The sequence below is a fragment of the Diadema setosum genome, chromosome 15 (assembly GCF_964275005.1).
Source record: "Diadema setosum chromosome 15, eeDiaSeto1, whole genome shotgun sequence".
In the NCBI taxonomy this organism is placed as follows: Eukaryota; Metazoa; Echinodermata; class Echinoidea; order Diadematoida; family Diadematidae; genus Diadema; species Diadema setosum.
Genome location: NC_092699.1, coordinates 23,941,564 through 23,959,893, shown reverse-complemented (window position 1 = coordinate 23,959,893; position 18,330 = coordinate 23,941,564).

Sequence of the window (18,330 nt, the reverse complement as noted above, 5' to 3'; positions counted from 1 at the left end):
TATGTTCCACAGAGCCCTGACAGGTTTCTATCTTTGACCTCTGATGACCTCCAGAGGTCAATGACCTCAAATGTCAGAAAATTGATATTTTAATGCGTCACTCGTAACAGAAAAACGATAATTATGTACTAAAAACATTTTTTTTTGTAAGAGGAATTGCCTCAATGTTCCACTGAGTCTTTCGAGTCAGATTTTTACCTTTGACCTCTGATGACCTCAGATGACGTATGATGAGGTCAATGACCTCAAAATGTCAGAACATTGATATTTGGTGCAACTGGTTGATAAACATGATTAATATGTCATATTCATTTGCATTACAATTTAATTGTTTTCCTATTCCACAGAGCAAGAGAAATTAGTCACGTGTCTCTACCGTTGACCTCTGAGGAAGGTGACAGGTCAATGACCTGAAAATATCAGAATATTGATACTTTATGTATGGGCCATTCTCCGATAAAGCGTGCAAAACTGCGATTTTCGTGTCGCCAGCATGTTTATACAGTTTAAATCGATATTTTGTCCCTCAGAAATCAATTTTTTTGCTTAAATTCGTCTGACGGGTCGGACCTGTAAAATAAATACCAATAAAGCTATTGGGACGTCCGGGATAATATTAGAATTACGATTCGAAGTTTGATGTAACCCTAAAAACCCCATGTCGCCAGGACAGGAAGTGTTCATGTAACAAGTTGTTACTTGTTAACATATCATTCAGATCAAACCTTTTGTACCTCATTACATTGCCCCTCGAGTGCCTGAATGAAAAATAATATTACATAACAATATGATGTTTTGAGATTTTTCTAAGAGATAATTTATATCATGTCGCCAAATCGCAGTCAGATACGTTACCCTTTTTTCAGACTCTTGAGAGAAGATCAAAGACATGCCGCATGGCAGTGTAATTTCATGTGTTAAACAAAGTCAACCTAACGCATACATGGAACCATGATTTATTCATTGAATCTCTTGTTACAAAATAAATATACTGATCCGAAGCCGCGAAAGCCTCATGTTACGATAAGCTGACATCAGATACGTTACTTAAACTTTGATTCATTTAGAAAAAAAGTATGCTGTAAATAAAAACGAAGCTCAGATACTTTTGAATACTTTAGGCAATGATTAATCACGCAACAAAATTTTTTTAGAAAATGAATATTTTAGTAGATAATAGTATGAGAACGGTAACGGCACGTCATATACGTTACCATCAAAAGTGTCAGATACGTTACCAACAAAATAAAAGGTTATCCGCGCCGCGCTTTTGCGCGCAGATTTAACCGGTTTACAACGGGCTCTCTTGTTATGACTTGCTAAAAGGATAGTTCTAAGAGGAAATATGAGTTTATTTGAAGAAAATCGGTTTTGAAGTGGCCGATGTCAAATATAAAGTAAAAGAATAAGTTTCAAACAAAATGTGGTGGCTCATCTCCTTTTATTTGGACATCTTTCTTGTACTTTATTTTGGACATCTCAGTCACTACGGGGCTGTTTTCATGAAGTAAATACTTAATTCTTCATATAGTTATTATGCTGTAAAGTATTTCGTGTAAGTGGATTTCAATTATCTTGCAAAAGGTTAAAACCTATACTCATCTAAACCAGAAATGTACTATCACTTATTGTGGCATTTACAAAAAGTGCCGTCAGACATGTTACAAATTCATTTTCTTTCTGCTTTGTTGTGTTTGTGTGTGTGCCTGTGTGTGTGTTATGTTCCACAATAACATAGAAAGACTTTAGAGGCTGAGTTTTGGTACCCACCTTTTTTTTTCAACTTCACAGCAAACGCAACTACATGAACGGTCTACCTTTCATTATTACCTTTCATTATAATGTTGCATCTTATTTACATAAAATGGGGTTAGTATTATGGTTAAAGTCAAGATCACTCCCTTCGTTGCAGGTTTATGTTCTGAAAATATCGATAGGAATAGATGTCTAACAATTTCTAACGTTTTGCATCAGGTTTTTGAATCATATGTTTGAGTGATCGGGGTTTGATGTAAATTGGTAGTTTATTATGTCAATAAACATAAGTACTTTGTCAGATACGTTACCATCGCTTATTGGTTCTTCAGACCTAATTTGTTACAGACAGGAACAAAGGAATTTGGATTTATATTTATCACTTGCTTATATCTTTTCCAATTTCATTCTTACCATCTTCCGTGTATCATAATAACAAAATTTCGGAATTATATCAGAAAAGAAGCATTGTGGAATTGTGCCTGCTTGACTCGTATTTTACGTACATCTCAAAGTTTTATTGAAGAATGATCTAATCTTCTATCGATGACGAGAACATTTTTTTAACGTTTAGAAGTGCTGTGTTTTAACGAAAATAATCATATTGTGATGTTCTTACAAGTTAAAATGAATATATTGGCATGATTGGTGTTGGGTTTAAAATTGTATACTAACGGAACGTCTGATGCGTCAGATACGTTACCACACACCGTTCTGCTTTCGATCCGAAATGTATTTAATCTGACAGAGATGTTACCTGGCATTTGCTATTTATGAGAGGTATAATACTTGTTCATAAAGTTGCACACATAATCAATGAGATTATTGTTGTAATTCAAATGCAGGTAAAAAGTTAGATTAGGGAAACATATTTCAAGCCAAATTATGTACATGTTCTTGATTTTTATTTAGCCTTCATTTTATAGATTACGATCATTCTTATTACAGATTAGATCAAAGCTGACTCCAAAATGTTTCAACGATGCTTGTAGATGTTTAAGCTTGTAGTTTTACATTATCATTGCCATTTTAAAGCAAGAAATAAGCAGACAATCAACAGTTTTGTGATGCTACCTCTGGTAACGTATCTGATATTTGGTTTTAATAATAGTGATTATGCAAAAAAAAAGGACTCTACGTTTGGAAATGTTTCTAGGAAAAGCATGGGCTCTCAAAAATCACCCATTGATTGTTTTGTATTCCTAAGGGATTGAAGTTTCTGAAATGATGAAAAATAAATGAAATCTCTGATGTTGATTTTTTGTCATTTCTACAACGGTAATTGCACGCTTTATCGGAGAATGGCCCGTATAGTCAATGGTCAACTTATACCGTTCACAATCATGCATTATGCTATTAGCATTTATGCTATAATAGAAGAATCTTGTCGTTCCATGGAACAATTAGCCTGTGCATTATATCCAACTTTGACCTCTCAGGACAATGAGAGGTCACTGAGCTTTTAGAATATCAGAATATGTGTAGGCTTACCTGTATTGATGTTTGGCTTCATTGGTTTAATCGTAAATGCTTAATCATGTACAAAGCACGCATGGACGTTTTGATCAAAGTATATGTATGCATATTCCACAGAGCATTGGTTTATAGTAACAGGTCTCTGGAATGTGAGAGGTCAATTACTTCAGAAATAAAGCTTAAGTTTCTTGAGTGATGGCAGTGACCTCAAATAGAAATGCTATGTTTGGGTTAGTTATGCAGACTAGCAAATATAGGCAAATATGGCCATTATCTCGACACTCGAGGAAAACAAGGCCCACGAGACTGATATACAGAGCGTTTAATCTATTCAGTGTAGGTCTCATAGATCTTTTCCCCCATGTGTCGGACTCATTATGGGACTGGTTTGCCTAAGTGTCAAGCTCATGGGCAATATTTGCATATGAAGTTTCTAGCTGGTGGGCCTGTATTGGCCAGTGTAAAGCTGGCGGGTTGTTACAGTATGACTGCGATGAATGACTCATGGTCCTGGAGTATACAGTCCACAGCTGCGACATCATGGACCATCTTGAAAACTTCGACATACTGTGAGGCTCAACATGCAATCCACATGAAGCAATCCTGTGTATTGCTATTGCAACTAGCTATTGCCAACCGAGACCTACCCAGGGAATAGATAAGCATTTATGGCAAACCATGGAGAAAGCGGATTGTGCAAAATATTTGGGAGTCTACTCCAATAGGAAGCTCAGCTGGAATCACTTCGCCACAGCAGCTTAAAAAGGCTATACTTCAACCAAAGACTCTCTCCAGACGAAGATATCATAAAGTTCAGGTGTTTTGCTACTCCATGCCGCTCAGGACTGTCCTGGAATATGCATGCATCATCTGGGATCCATTCACCCAGGGAAACATCATGAAGTTTGGAATGATCCAGAGAAGATATGCACTCTTTAGCTGCAATGACCATCACATGCAAAACAAGCAGTGTTACAGCCACACTTAAAAAAAAAAAACAAAACAAAACTACAAGTACAATGGCAATCCCTGTAATAAAGTACAGCACAGGCAAATTCAGCGATGATGTTCTGCATCAAGAACTCCACAACATCCACTCTGCAGGAAGTTGTGGCTCCATTGCCGCATTCTTCAAAAAGGGCCAATGACCAAAAATGTCAGGCATCATTTGCTAGAACACAAAGTAGGCCTACTCCCATAAAAGGTGGCCGCTACTCTAGGCCACTGTCTCTTGTATCTCTTTGAAACACTTCAGGAGAGAGATACTCAATATTTAGCTCTACTATTAAAGATACAGATGTCTCTCTTTTTGTTTTTGTTTTTGTTTGTTGTTTTTTGCTTCACATAGCTCTTTGGATACCTTCTTTAACCAATTAAGAAAAGGCTCCTTGGCAGATATAAGATTACACAGTATAATGAAGAAGAAGAAGAAGAAGAACAAGTAGAAGAAAGAGAATAGGAAACGAGATCTGCTGTCAATGATGCAGAGCCAATACCAATCAGTTCCATGGTAGATCTTAGTCGGCACTGCAAAGGTTCGGATGTCTCTGTTGGCAAAGGATATTACATTGTATTCTAAAGTTCCAAGTAAGTCCATGTCAGGCATGTCAGGTGGTTTACATTGTCTGGGCATAGAGGGTTCGGTTGGGTATATGAGGATATGATGCTTTGTTATAACAATTACGTCTGAGATATCTGTTTTTTATGTTTGTTTTGACCATCCGGCATGGATCTCCAACGAAAAAGAATGATGATGTGTTAGACCCAGCCACCACCGTGTTTTTTCAATAGATTTTGATATTACAGTGTAGTTGAGAAAAAAGTAACCACTCATTGTCCTAGCTGGAAGTCAAAATTGAACTGTGTGTGGAATACTCTGCATACAATTTTGGACACACACACACACACACACACACAATGCATTTTTTTTTTTGTGGTATAATCATTATTTCATAAGCAGCTGGCCATTACAAACCAGTGAGACCAGACATCAATATTCTTACATTTTGATGCATATCTTTCAATATCGTCCAGAGGTCAGAGGATCATCGCTAATGTTCATGTAATATGAATATACGCCTTTTGAATTGTTCACTTTTATTGCTATAGAAATACACAATATGTACATCATGTCAATCATTAAATAATGTATCAGTTTCATTTTCAGTCTTGGATTTTTTTTTTTCTATGTACAAATAAAATCATGGCAAAGTAAACAACTTTCAAATCAAAATATAAACTAGAGATTGTAATTTGTCATCACTGACAAATTAAGGTGATCCGATTTTTTTTTTTAATCAATGATTCGACTCCTGAATGCAATAGGCATGACCATACAAGTTTCATCTGTGTTTAGAGACATTGGCCGTGTGATGTTTATATTCTCATTTAGCAAAGGGAGTCATATCTGCCATGTTTGGTACCAAATTCTGTATACACTATAACGAAGAAACAGCAACAAGTACATATGACCTTTGACCCACCTTTGCACTCCCAAGATGGAATCTGATGAAATAGTGGTTATTTTGTGAAATGATTCTTGCGACATCGTCTATACGTGTGAAAAATATGGGAAAGATAGGACAGGTATTCACCAAGATACAAGATGAAACATTTATGACCTTTGACCCTAATTTACATACCCAAGATGTTGTCCGATCAAGTAGTTGTTATTTTATGAAATAATGTACGTGACATGAACTAAACATGTGCAAAATATGGGGGTGATAGCGCGTGTTTTTCTTGTGTTATTGCAAAGAAAGTTGCAGAAAGAAAGAAATATCTCAATACATAGAAGATAAGCTTTAATTTCAACCAAGTTTTTTAACGTGATCCTGATATCGTATGAAAAAACATAGGGCAAAATCACGATAGCGCAAAGTCTTAGCTACAACATTTTAAAATCTGGGAGAAATTCACTGAAGGGTAAGTGAGCTAGTGCTCGATAAAGACAATCATGTCAATTTTCACATTAAAAAAAGATTCCCTCCCATAGAGATAACACGTCATAACGAAGATACAGAAAGATTTACATATGACTTTTGACCCCACTTTGCACAGACAAGATGGTATCTGAGCAAAAAGTGGTTATTTTGTGAAATGATCCTTGTAACATGGACTTTGCGTGTGCAAAATATGGGAAAGATAGAACATGAATTCACCAAGATACAGGATGAAACATTTATGACCTTTGACCCTAATTTACATACCCAAGATGGCGTCTGAGCAAGTAGTTGTTATTTTATGAAATAATGTACGTGACATGAACTAAATATGTGCAAATTAAGGTGGTGATAGGGTATGTATTTCTTGAGTTATTGCAAAGAAAGTTGCAGAAAGAAAGAAATATTTCAATACATCGAAGATAAGCTTTAATTTCAACCAAGTTTTTGGACGTGATGCCGACTCCGTATGAAAAAACGAAGGGCACACTTACGATAGCCCAAAGTCTCAGCTACAACATACTAAAATATGGGAGAAATTCACCGAAGCATAAGTGAACTAGTGCTCGATAAAGATTGTCATGTCAGTTTTCATTTCAAGAAAAACTGCACTCCCATAGAGATAACACGTAAATTGGTCAAATTTGACAATGTTACTTTCAATCCCTTTTTACGAGATGATTCCGTCATCCAATCAAAATGTTGTTATTATATGACTGAAAGACCATTTAATAAGCTACAACATATTGAAATTTGGACGAAAATCAACTGAAGAATAAGTGAGATACGCTTGAGTGAACTTGAAATTTGATGACGTCATTTTGAAAATTTACTTTTTTTACTTTATTAAGAAATTTGATATCTTTTAATCATTTTTTCAGCATCGCCAACCCATGAAATGACATGTACAACTCATCAGCTTTCAGAATCTGTAAAGAAAATGGGGGGTCACCGTCCATCCTGACGAGTAAAATCGGATTTAAAATTGGCGATTTTTTGGCATAGTTGCATTGTATATCGCCATTGACGCGCGCGCGGAATTTCAACTTTGATTGGCCCGTATGACGTCATATTGTGTCGGATCGACTTGAAACTTGGTAGAAATATTCCTTGACATTTCAGACATTCGATCCGTGCGATAAAATGGGAAATTTCTATTGCATATGAGCTGTGCGTGCGTATATGCGCGCGTGCGTACGCGTCCGTCGATTTTTTTGGAAATGCTGTAAATGACCTAAAACGTGTGCAAAACAATTTTGAGGTTGATTAGAGCATGTTTAAATTTCAACGCGCGCGTACGCGCTCGTTTACTATGAACGTGACTAAATTTTATGAATTATATCAATAGACCTTGACTTGAACTATATGATATCTTAATTTCACTCAAAAATTTCGTTCCATTAATGAGATATTGATGTAAACGTGATTTCAGATAATGACGTCATAATGACGTCACGGTTAACTGATCACATTGATACACTAGATCTGTCGTCCTTAGGACATGATACATATATGGTATAAGTTTGAAAGTGATAGGTAGGGGACTTTTTGAGTTAACCGCTGAACAAGATTTGAGGAGAAAGAAATAAAGAAGAAGAAGAAGAAAGAATCCGTACAGATACAATAGGTGATCCGAGAGGATACTCGGATCACCTAACGAGAATACTAAAAAAGATATAGATGTAAGAATGTGCAAAGCAAATACCAGGCCTACATCGTATACAGGACTGGTGATGGAAATCACCTTATTGATAAACAATTTACCTGACTGGGATAGCGACCACTGAACATTATTGTTTCTTAAAACTCTCTCTTCTTTTCAACAAGTGGAATAAAACACATGCATATACCGGGGCATGAGTTTGGAGGAGGGGTGGGGTGGTGGCAGGGATAGTTGACCCCCACCCCATTAAATTCTGAGATGTGGACTATGTTTTGTTTTGTTGTTGTTTGTTTTTGTTTTTTGCTTTTTGCTTTTTAGACAGAAAACTGCCAAAGTTTTTCACTTTAGGTGTGCATCGGATTGTTGAAATTTAATTCTGAAATGCAAAATCTCCCTTCTGTGAGAGGGGATATCTCCTTTCAATAGACTCCTTCCCCCTGCTTGGTTCCTTCCACAGATATAACATACTTTGGGGAATGATAATTTCCCTAATTCTGTGAAAAAAAAAGTTTTTTTAAGAGATATTTTTATTTGAATTCTAAAGATGAAAAGGCTTTCCTATATATGCACGAATGTTCATTTTGGAGGGCAAGAGGCATTTGCCCCACCTCCCGAGAAAATATGGGAGGGGGAATGGTGGGGACATAAAACTTTACCTCCAAGTAATTCCTGAGATGCAGATTTTTTTTTTCACTTTTTTGACAGAAAATGAATTGTCACTGAACATTTCAGCTATAGTATGCACCAGATTAAAAGGCAAAATCTCCTTTGCATACCCCCTCCCCCACACTATCTTTCCATCCATATGGACTTAGTACACTTTGGCGATCCATAATTTTCCAAATATTCCCCAAAACGTATGCATCAGATTCTAAAAAAAAAATCAAAAACTTCGTCTTTGGGAGGGGGGTAGGTGAGACGCGCCCACACCCCATCAACTTCCATATAAGTGATGACGCACACGTTATACAAGAGCTACACTGAATCACTGATTTCAGGTCTAACCCCGCAAAAATCCAACCCCCACCCACACCCTCCCCTCCCCCTCCACTTCATTCCTTTGCACCATGAACTTATGCTTAAACATATTTTCCAAGTCCCCCCCCCCCCACGTGAAAACAGATCGACACCCCTTGCTCTGTGCACATGCCCGACTTAGATAATTACCTGAAAAGTTCTGCGGAATGAGTAGCCACTTTTTGGTAACAGAAATGCATGGTTTGTAAGCCCTACATTAGAAACAATTAACTATTAACTATCTCAATATCAATATTAATATCCTCACATTTCATCAGAGGTATTTGACCTTGTATGATTTTCATAGGTGAAAGTTAATGGCTCGTTAATAAGCAAGGCCTACGAGTGCTCTCTAGAACATCATCATGTTTACCATTGATGATGCCAAACTATTCTGATACTTTGAGGTCATCGACCATTCGAGATCATCAGAGGTCAAAGGCAGAAACTCGTCTGTGTGCCTTGGAATATGAAGACAATGTCATTGTGCACAGATATGCTTGTTTTGTATATCTTTACCATGTTTGACCTTTCACCAATGATGTCATAGTTCAATATTCTGATATTCTGAGGTCATTGACCTCTCAAGGTCATCAGAGGTCAAAGGTAGAAACCTGTCTGCTCTTTAGAATATGAAGACAATTTCATTGTAAGAAAAGATATGCTTGTTTTGTACATCTTAACAATGGTTACCATTAACCAATGACATCACAGATCAATATGATATTTTGAGGTCATTGACCTCTAAAGGTCATCAGAGGTCAAAGGTTAAAACCTGTCAATGCTCTGTGGAATCAGAAAATGGTTTCCCTGAAGTACAGATGCATGTTCAGTGAATCGTGACCATATTTCATTCACAAATGTCTAAAAACATCGATATTCTGATATTTAAAGTTCATTGACCTCTGGAGGTCATCAGAGGTCAAAGGTAAAAACCTGTCAGTGCTCTGTTGAATCTGGAAATGATTTCTCTGTGGTATAAATGCATGTTTAGTGCAGCATAACCACATATATCATTCACAAATGTCTAAAAACATCGATATTCTGATATCTAAAGTACATTTACCTCTGGAGGTCATCAGAGGTCAAATCAGACTTACCTCCCGATCTTAAAATGAATCTTATGGAATGTACTAACACTGGTGAAAGTTTCATGCTTTAGTCAAATTTTGCACAATTCACGTGATTTTGAGGGCTTAACTGCTCTACTACCCTTGATTTTTTTCTTTTAAATTATGGCTAATACTGAAACACTGATCAATTTAGTGCTTATTTACTTCGACGTATAGGGCAATTTGTCAATCAGTTGCAATACAGAGGCTTATGTGTGAAGTTCCTCTAGAGACTACGTTTTGGCCTATAATCTGACTCATTATGATCAACAATGGTGCAAAGAGCACCGATAGGAGATGAAGGTACATTGATGATCTCACACTTGTAGACATACGACACAAATCCCATGATGGTCAACTCCAGTCGCAGGTGGACACCTTGTCACAGTGGTGTTCCGTCAGTGGTATGACACCTAAGCCCGAGAAATGCAAGATTAAAGGGGTCGTACAGTTTTGGTTGAGACCTTATTTCAGGTTTCTAACATTTTTTGGTGAGATAATGAGAAACCTCTTATGAAATATGAAAGCGCATGTAATTCTTTGAGGAATTCAATGTTTATTTGATGAAAATTGGTTTTGAAATGGCTGAGATATCCAAAAAAAGAGCAATTCTTATAAAGTGTGGGACCCACACTTTATTACGATCTCTTTGTTTTACTTTGTTTTTGGATGTTTCAGTCATTCCAAACCCGATTTTCATCAAATAAACTTTGAATTCCTCTAAAAATGGTATGCTCTGTACTATACCACAAGTGTTTTCTTGGTATCTCGCAAAAAGTTAAAAGCGAAATTCTTATCTCCACCAATACTGTACCATCCCTTTAACGCCTGTTCGCTTCAAACGTAATGCTCCAGCTCCGCCTGTCATCATGCTTGAAAGCAAAGCAGTGGAAGCAGTGCCTGTCCTTCGACTGCTTAGTGTGACGACACAGGTCAACCTGAAGTGGGAAGCTCAGGGGGCATTCCATGAAACATTTGCTCTCAGCGAATCACATGCAAGGATTGCAGTAGCTTGTTACAGCTTGTCAGATATTATATATCCGACCATGCATGCTTCCTGAAATTCCTCCAGGTTGATCAGATGATCTCACAAGCTCCATCTCACCGCCTGTACATTCTTACCAAGCTGAAATCATTCGGAGTTTCTCGTGGTGATTTGGTGTTCATCATACATTCGCCCCTGGATGGAATTCTGTCCTCCAGTCTGGGGAAGCAGCATCACCGCACACCAGTCCAGCAGGATCGAGAGAGTTCAAAAGCGAGCTCTTCGTATGATCGCCTCTCCTGAGAAGCATCATATTATCATTATGAACTCTTATAGCGTTTTATGACATCCAAACCCTGGAGTCCCGTCGAACTAATCTCATCATAAGCTTTGGAAAATCTCTGTTACTCTCTGACAGACATAGAGGTTTCCTTCCCCCGAGTATTCTTTTGATATATCTACCTCAGTATTCTGTATGTCGAGCAGGACTCAGAAATGGACACCACTTAACCTCGCCTAAAACCATTTCAAAAAGATATGCGAATGGGCAATTGTGAATCTCTTGAAAACTTTGCTATTGCATCACTCATTTGCAATTTGCACAGTTAAAACGTCATTATTAAAGATCTTTTCGTGATTTGGTATAAATTTGTGTCACGAAACAGATATGAGGAATCAAGTATTCCTACATCGTGAAACTTTCAATGATGTCGCAAATAGATAACTCATTTGCAAACTGAACAGTTAAAACTTCATTCAGCCAGTACGTTTTTTTATTTGTCGTACTAGTATTTGTAATAGTACGTGTAAGAATAATATATATAATGTTAACGTAGTATGTGTATGTTATTATAATGATTGCATGTATGATTACGCTGATAACTATCTTAGTAAAGCGGTTATATGTTTCATTTGAATTTGATTTTTCTTTTGGAGGTGGGGATTCGATATGAAATCGTATTCAATGAATTCCAATACTTTATATATGCTACACACACGTGGAAATTCACTTGTCTATACTGTTATCTCTGTTATAATATGTGCATGTATAATGTTTACAAAAAAAAAAAGATGTTTACATTGCATGTATATCACCACATGTTATTATCTTTTAACTCTCTGAAGTGCAATGTTTAATAGCAATGTAAGATAATATGACATTATGAACTATATGTTTTGTGGGGATATTCATATATATATATATATATATTCAATTCAATTCAAAGGTTTTATTTTCACTTCTTTCAACAGAATGTACAAAAAATATAGATTCGACATGCGTTTGAAGGAATGATACATAGATAGCAAAGAATAACATTTGTCAATAATCGTTACAAAATTAGGCATTTTTCATACAGACATATTTATACATTCTGCGAAAAAGTGGAGGTACCCACTAAAAAGACTATGCTTGTACAACGTGGGCACCTCACGGGAGGAAAAAAAAAAGGTGAAAACTTAACTACAAGTGTGCGTCAGTGTACTACAGTCTCAACTTTCTGTATATATATATATATATATATATATATATATATACATGTATATGTAATTATGTTCGTTTCTCGTAACCATAATTTCTTTCTGTATTCATGGTAATATCAATCTGCAGTTTTGATGTCATGATCCTTTTTATTTGTTATGCTCCAATAATGTGGAAATTCATTCTGTCTTACCTTTTATTAATGTGTGTGTTTATGTTATATGTCTATATCGCCACTTAAGTATTCAGTCTCAACTTTCTGTATGTGCAATATTTAATAGTAATATAAGGTTATATGACATAATTATGACATTGATATTTAGTCTTTTCTTGGATGTATACCACATGCATATTTAGTTGTGTGTGATCTCTGTTGTCACGGTTTTTCTCTATACGAATGGCAGTATTAGTCTGCGGACCTACTGTTATTCTCTCTCTCTCTCTCTCTCTTTTGCAATAAAAACGAAATTGAATTGAACTGAACAGCTTATTTGACAATGCTGTTTCAATACAGAATGGAGGGTTAATTATGATATTGTCGTACATAATTGTACAAAGTTCCATGAAATCATTTCAGGAAATTGATATTTCTTTTTCAAATCTATGTTATAATAACAACTATACGTAAATGCAAGTGACGGACCTTGCCCCTCGACCAAGGTTTATAAGGCCAGCATTAGGATCGAACATTAGGACCCGGAATATCTCAGCACACTTAACGTAATACAATTATCAGGCAATATTAGTTTGGATTTTCTTATGTTTAACATGGCTTGGTAGCACCCCCACCTCACACATACACATGCACGTACACTCACTTTCTTCAAGTAATCTGTATTTTCTGATTCCACATAATGCATCAGATTGTCAAAAAATGTGGGAATATTTTGTAGATTAGGATTTCTGTCAAGAAACGCATTGCTTTTTCTCTATCACTTTCTCGTATTACCTCATTTGAATTATTGTGCAATAGCTTAAACAAACTCGGGTATGACCAATGCCAGGAGATCGTTTTATTGCAGGAAAAAAAAAAAAGGTCAGCATTATCTATCAATGTGATTTTCTTCCCCACACATCGCCCATATTCTTTAATATGAAGATTTTGAAATATAACAATATATTTTATTTTGTAAGTGCAATTTTCATGTATTTATGTACTAGGAACAACTTTTGATCAATAATGATTTCATTTGAGCGATAAGAGAGGATATGAAAATGAAAGAAGAGTTTACACTGGCCTATGCTATAACCTTGCCGTCATATAATAAGGTATTATATATCTTTGGACCCAACGTTTGGAATATTATTCCGGTTGAAAAGAGACAGAGTTCATAGTTGAATGTGTTCAAAAGAAAATAATAAATTTCAAAGAAAAGTATACTGAACTTTCATGATAAATCTACATTGCCGTCTTTATCATCGTCACTATTGCCCGATTATACCAGTTACGGTTGTGATGCGAGTGTCTCTAAGCTATGGTTTCTGAGACGTATTAGACCCACTTTGGATGTAAAGGAGAATCAGACTTTTTTCCTTTCTTTTTTCGTCGAACTGCAAACGACAATGATCGAGGATTGTTGTCTCTGTTGTATGTTCCTGTCTATTCTCTTACGTTGTCGGGTTGTTTCCCCTAAGAGTTAAATTACTAGTAGTATTTTCTCTATAAGTAGTCATTTTGCTGTACCACAATGTCCAAATTTCGTTTCAGTTTTCATTCATTTGTTTGTTCATTGTTTTGATTTGATTTGATTTGATTTGATTTTTTGTGAGTATCTGTCCGTCTGTCTCTTTGTGGGCTTCCAAACCTTTTGTTGTTGTTGTTATGTAGTCATTTTACTGTAGTGTCCACATTTCGCTTCAGTTTTTATTCATTTGTTTCTTCATTGTTTTGATTTGATTTGATTTGATTTTTTGTGAGTATTTGTCCGTCTGTCTCTTTGTGGGCTTCCAAACCTTTTGTTGTTGTTGATATTATATTATTGATGTTTCTACGGATTTTCTCCTTTTTTTGTCCAAGAGCGGCCTACACTTTACAAGCATTGGTGGGTTCCTCCCTTTTTCGTATACAGTACATACTGATTTGCACTTGGATTACTTCAGTTCCATTACAATGTATATTTACTGTAAAGTTTCAGTTACTGATGTTTAATCTGCTCGATCCACATTGTCTTCCTTACATTATATCTGTCACTAAAGAAAGTGAGATGTATATTATGCTATTTTTTTTCTGAAAACTGAAATAAATTTAAACTGGAACTTGAACTTGATTAATTGTCTTGAATGATAGGTCTGTATGTGTATGCGTGTGCATGTGTGTGCAAATTGTAGTTATAATGATTTAAATCAGCAATATTTTGATATCTTATGAAATCGCATGGGAACAAAACTTTTATAAAAGACATAGCCTTTCTATTTGTCTGTCTGACATGTCTGAATATTTTCAAATGTAATGTATATTTGTAATGGTATAATAATTCAAAATAAATACAGCTGCTAGGCTTGTGACCCTCACAAAAAGTTCTGACCACATTACGCTATAGTTCTCCAATTGCTCCACTGGCTTCCCATACATCAACGTTTCACTTTTAAAATATTTCGTATTGTTTATAAGATATGTAATAATCTTGCCTCATCTTATCTAACAGACTTGATCTCTTTCCGCTCCCCCACTTTAACCCGTTCTCTCCGTTCTTCCTCCACGCTCCGATTATCACATGGTCCCCGCACGTGTATCCATTATGGTGATAGGGCTTTTTCTGTTATTTCTCCATCTCTTTGGAACAAAATCACTCTCTATTATCATTCGTAATGCTGAAAGTGTTGATACGTTTAAATCATTGCTGAAAACTTATCTATTTGCTCAATCCTAATTTTTGTTGTTCTTGTTGTTGTTGTTGTTATTATTATTATATCACATGCATAGAATGCTGTATTCTACTTCAATGTTTTTTTTTTCGGATTAATGCGCTTAGAAACGTCAGTACTTAGCGATACATAAGTGTTAGTTATCATCATTATCATTATCATCATTATCATTTTACTAATACTTACTGTTGGGCTATTGTAATCATTCTTTTCTCTGTTATCGTATGATCCTGTCTATTTTCTGTATTGAAATGGGGGGTTTTGTTTTCTATTTTTACTGAAAGTGTTGAATTTACCGAAACTGATAAAAAAAATCAACTAATCACGATAAATAATAAATAGCGGAAAGTATTTCAAATAATTTTAGTATATTATAGGTTTTCCCGGTCAATTTCATACTTTTTTCATTCCAATTCATTAATGAGCATTCAAATTCACAGGGATGAGAATGAGAAATTACGAAACATTTGTTATATCTTTTATTAAATTTTGGGTCCTTTTTATCAGGAAATGTTAAAAGCGTGGCAAGAGTGGATAAATGTAGACATTTTGAAGATGATACGATAACCTTTTTTTAACAATAGAAATATCTGTACGTTATGAAAAATATAATTGAACAGGACTTATTAAATGGGGGGTTGTTCAAATAGATGATATAATGGATTCAATGAAATTAATATAAAATCATGTATTTATTGTAGGAATTTAGGTATCGAAAGTAAAGGATTACTGAAAATTAATGATATATTCAATGTTATTCCCAATGATTGGAAAAAGAGAGACCATGTGGAGGTTGATGTCCATAATTTCGGTATTAGATTTAAACTGAGGGTCAAGTAGGCACATTGTTCAATTAAACTCTAAGAAAATATATTATTAGTTTATTAGACAACTTCAGGAGGATTACAACTTACAAATACTAGATTGGTGTAATCAATATAACTTTTGTATTGAAGAAATTAAGGATTTTTTTTTTTTTTTTTTAATAGAAAAGACGTACAGCAATTTGTCGTAAGTACAGGTAATTTCAATATAGGTTATTACATGGTGCCTTGTTCATTAAAGGGCACCTCTGTAGATTTTGATTTTTATCTGATAAATCATGTTCTTAAAAGAAAAAAAAAAGAGGAGGAGACGTATCCACATATATTTGTGTTGTGGACAAATTCAAAGAACTTGGCAAGAAGCAGTAAATAGATTACATTTGAGGGAAATAGATATCAGTGACTGCATGGAATTTGATTTTTATGGGGAATTAAGGAAACTCTCATAGAATCAAAATATGCAATTCCATTATTTCCATTGTGAAATGTATCATATATTTTTCAGATCAAAAGAAATGCTTCCTTCAATGAAATTTTAATGATGGATATAGATTATAAAGATTAGGAAAACGAATTAGCGACTAAAACATGTAAAATATATACGGTTACATTTATTGAAATGGGAAGAGTTAGATATATAGGGAATGTAAGTGTAGTATTGTAATTTCATCGAACTCATTTCTATCATTATGTACGGCAAGCTGTAGGATGTAATTCTTATTGTTTGAGTGTTTGTTGTGGTTTGTATTTTTTCTACCTTCTTACACATCCATAACTAATGTTTTCTTGGCAGTATCAGCACTGTAACTTTGTGATTTAAATATTTGAGTGAGTGATAATGTAAGCGGGTTCACTGGACATGGGGTTGGGTGGGGGAGGGGGGGTGCCCAGTTCCCTTCTGTTTGATGCGTTTGCCTTTTCTTTATCCCTTTTATGTACAATATTATCTCTTTTTCATCCGTAACAGTGACAATGTTGAATTTATATTATAATGAAATTTGTATTATAACTTGCGATTATCTAATTTGTATATTACTGTATATAAGAAATAGAAAGAAAAATAAAAGATTGACACAAAAAAGGGTGTGATTGTATAGCTAGTTATTGGTCTACATCATTACATTCTTCTAGAAAGAAAGAGATCAAACAAGCAACGAAAACGAATGATACTGTTGTAACGATGATAGTAGACTTATAAAAATATATGTAATACGTCTTTATTTCCAAGATTCCAGAAATCACTTGACTTGACACTATATCACCTGATCATAATATATCTTAATATATCTCATGATATGAGTGTGTGTGTGTGTGTGTGTGTGCATGTGTGTGCCTGTAATTAATAGCTATATTTACTGATCTACATCACTGCATTCTATTGGATAGAAAGAGAAAGAGATAAACAGCCAATGATCAAAACGAATGATGCTGATGTCACGATAATCGTAGACTTACGAAAACGATGCCTTTTTATTTTCAAGGTTGCCAAAAATTTTGGCAACATATCAGTTAAAGTGTATACATGTAAGGTTATTAACATGTCATACATCTAGGCATAACATGGAATAATGGGAGAAACAAGACAAAAATATTTCTCTTTCTCTTGTAATTTGTTCCAATTATATGGTAAGTATATTATTATTTTACTCTTTTTTCACGAAAAAGGGGGTCTTTTGAAGATTTATCACTTTTTTCCCTCTCATTGGGATATATCATGCTACGTCATAGTTACTATATTCATAAAAAGGATAATATATATCTCAATACTTCTATTTATATACAAACAAGACACTTTGGAAACAAACAACAATGAATCGTCGTATAACAGAACTATCACTAAACGCCAATGTGTCATAATTTGCTCTTGAGCTTCAACGGTAGCGATTATGATGAGTAAGAAAACAATGATGATTATGATATTGATAGTAATGATATGTTAAAGTAAATAGAATGAGTAACGTAATTTTTTATATTGATAGGAAGAGTTAGACTCTACATATTGTTTTTATTTTGTAAAATAACACAGAAACAACACATAGAAATCGTACACAATAGGTAGTATTTCATAAATTCTATTCCATCTGCTGTCATACAAATCATTATACAAAAAATAAATCAATTAACGTAAACAAAAAAAAAAATAAATCAATTAACGTAAACTTCAATTTAAGTGAGGACTACGACATCGACTTCACGTAGTTTTTCATTATC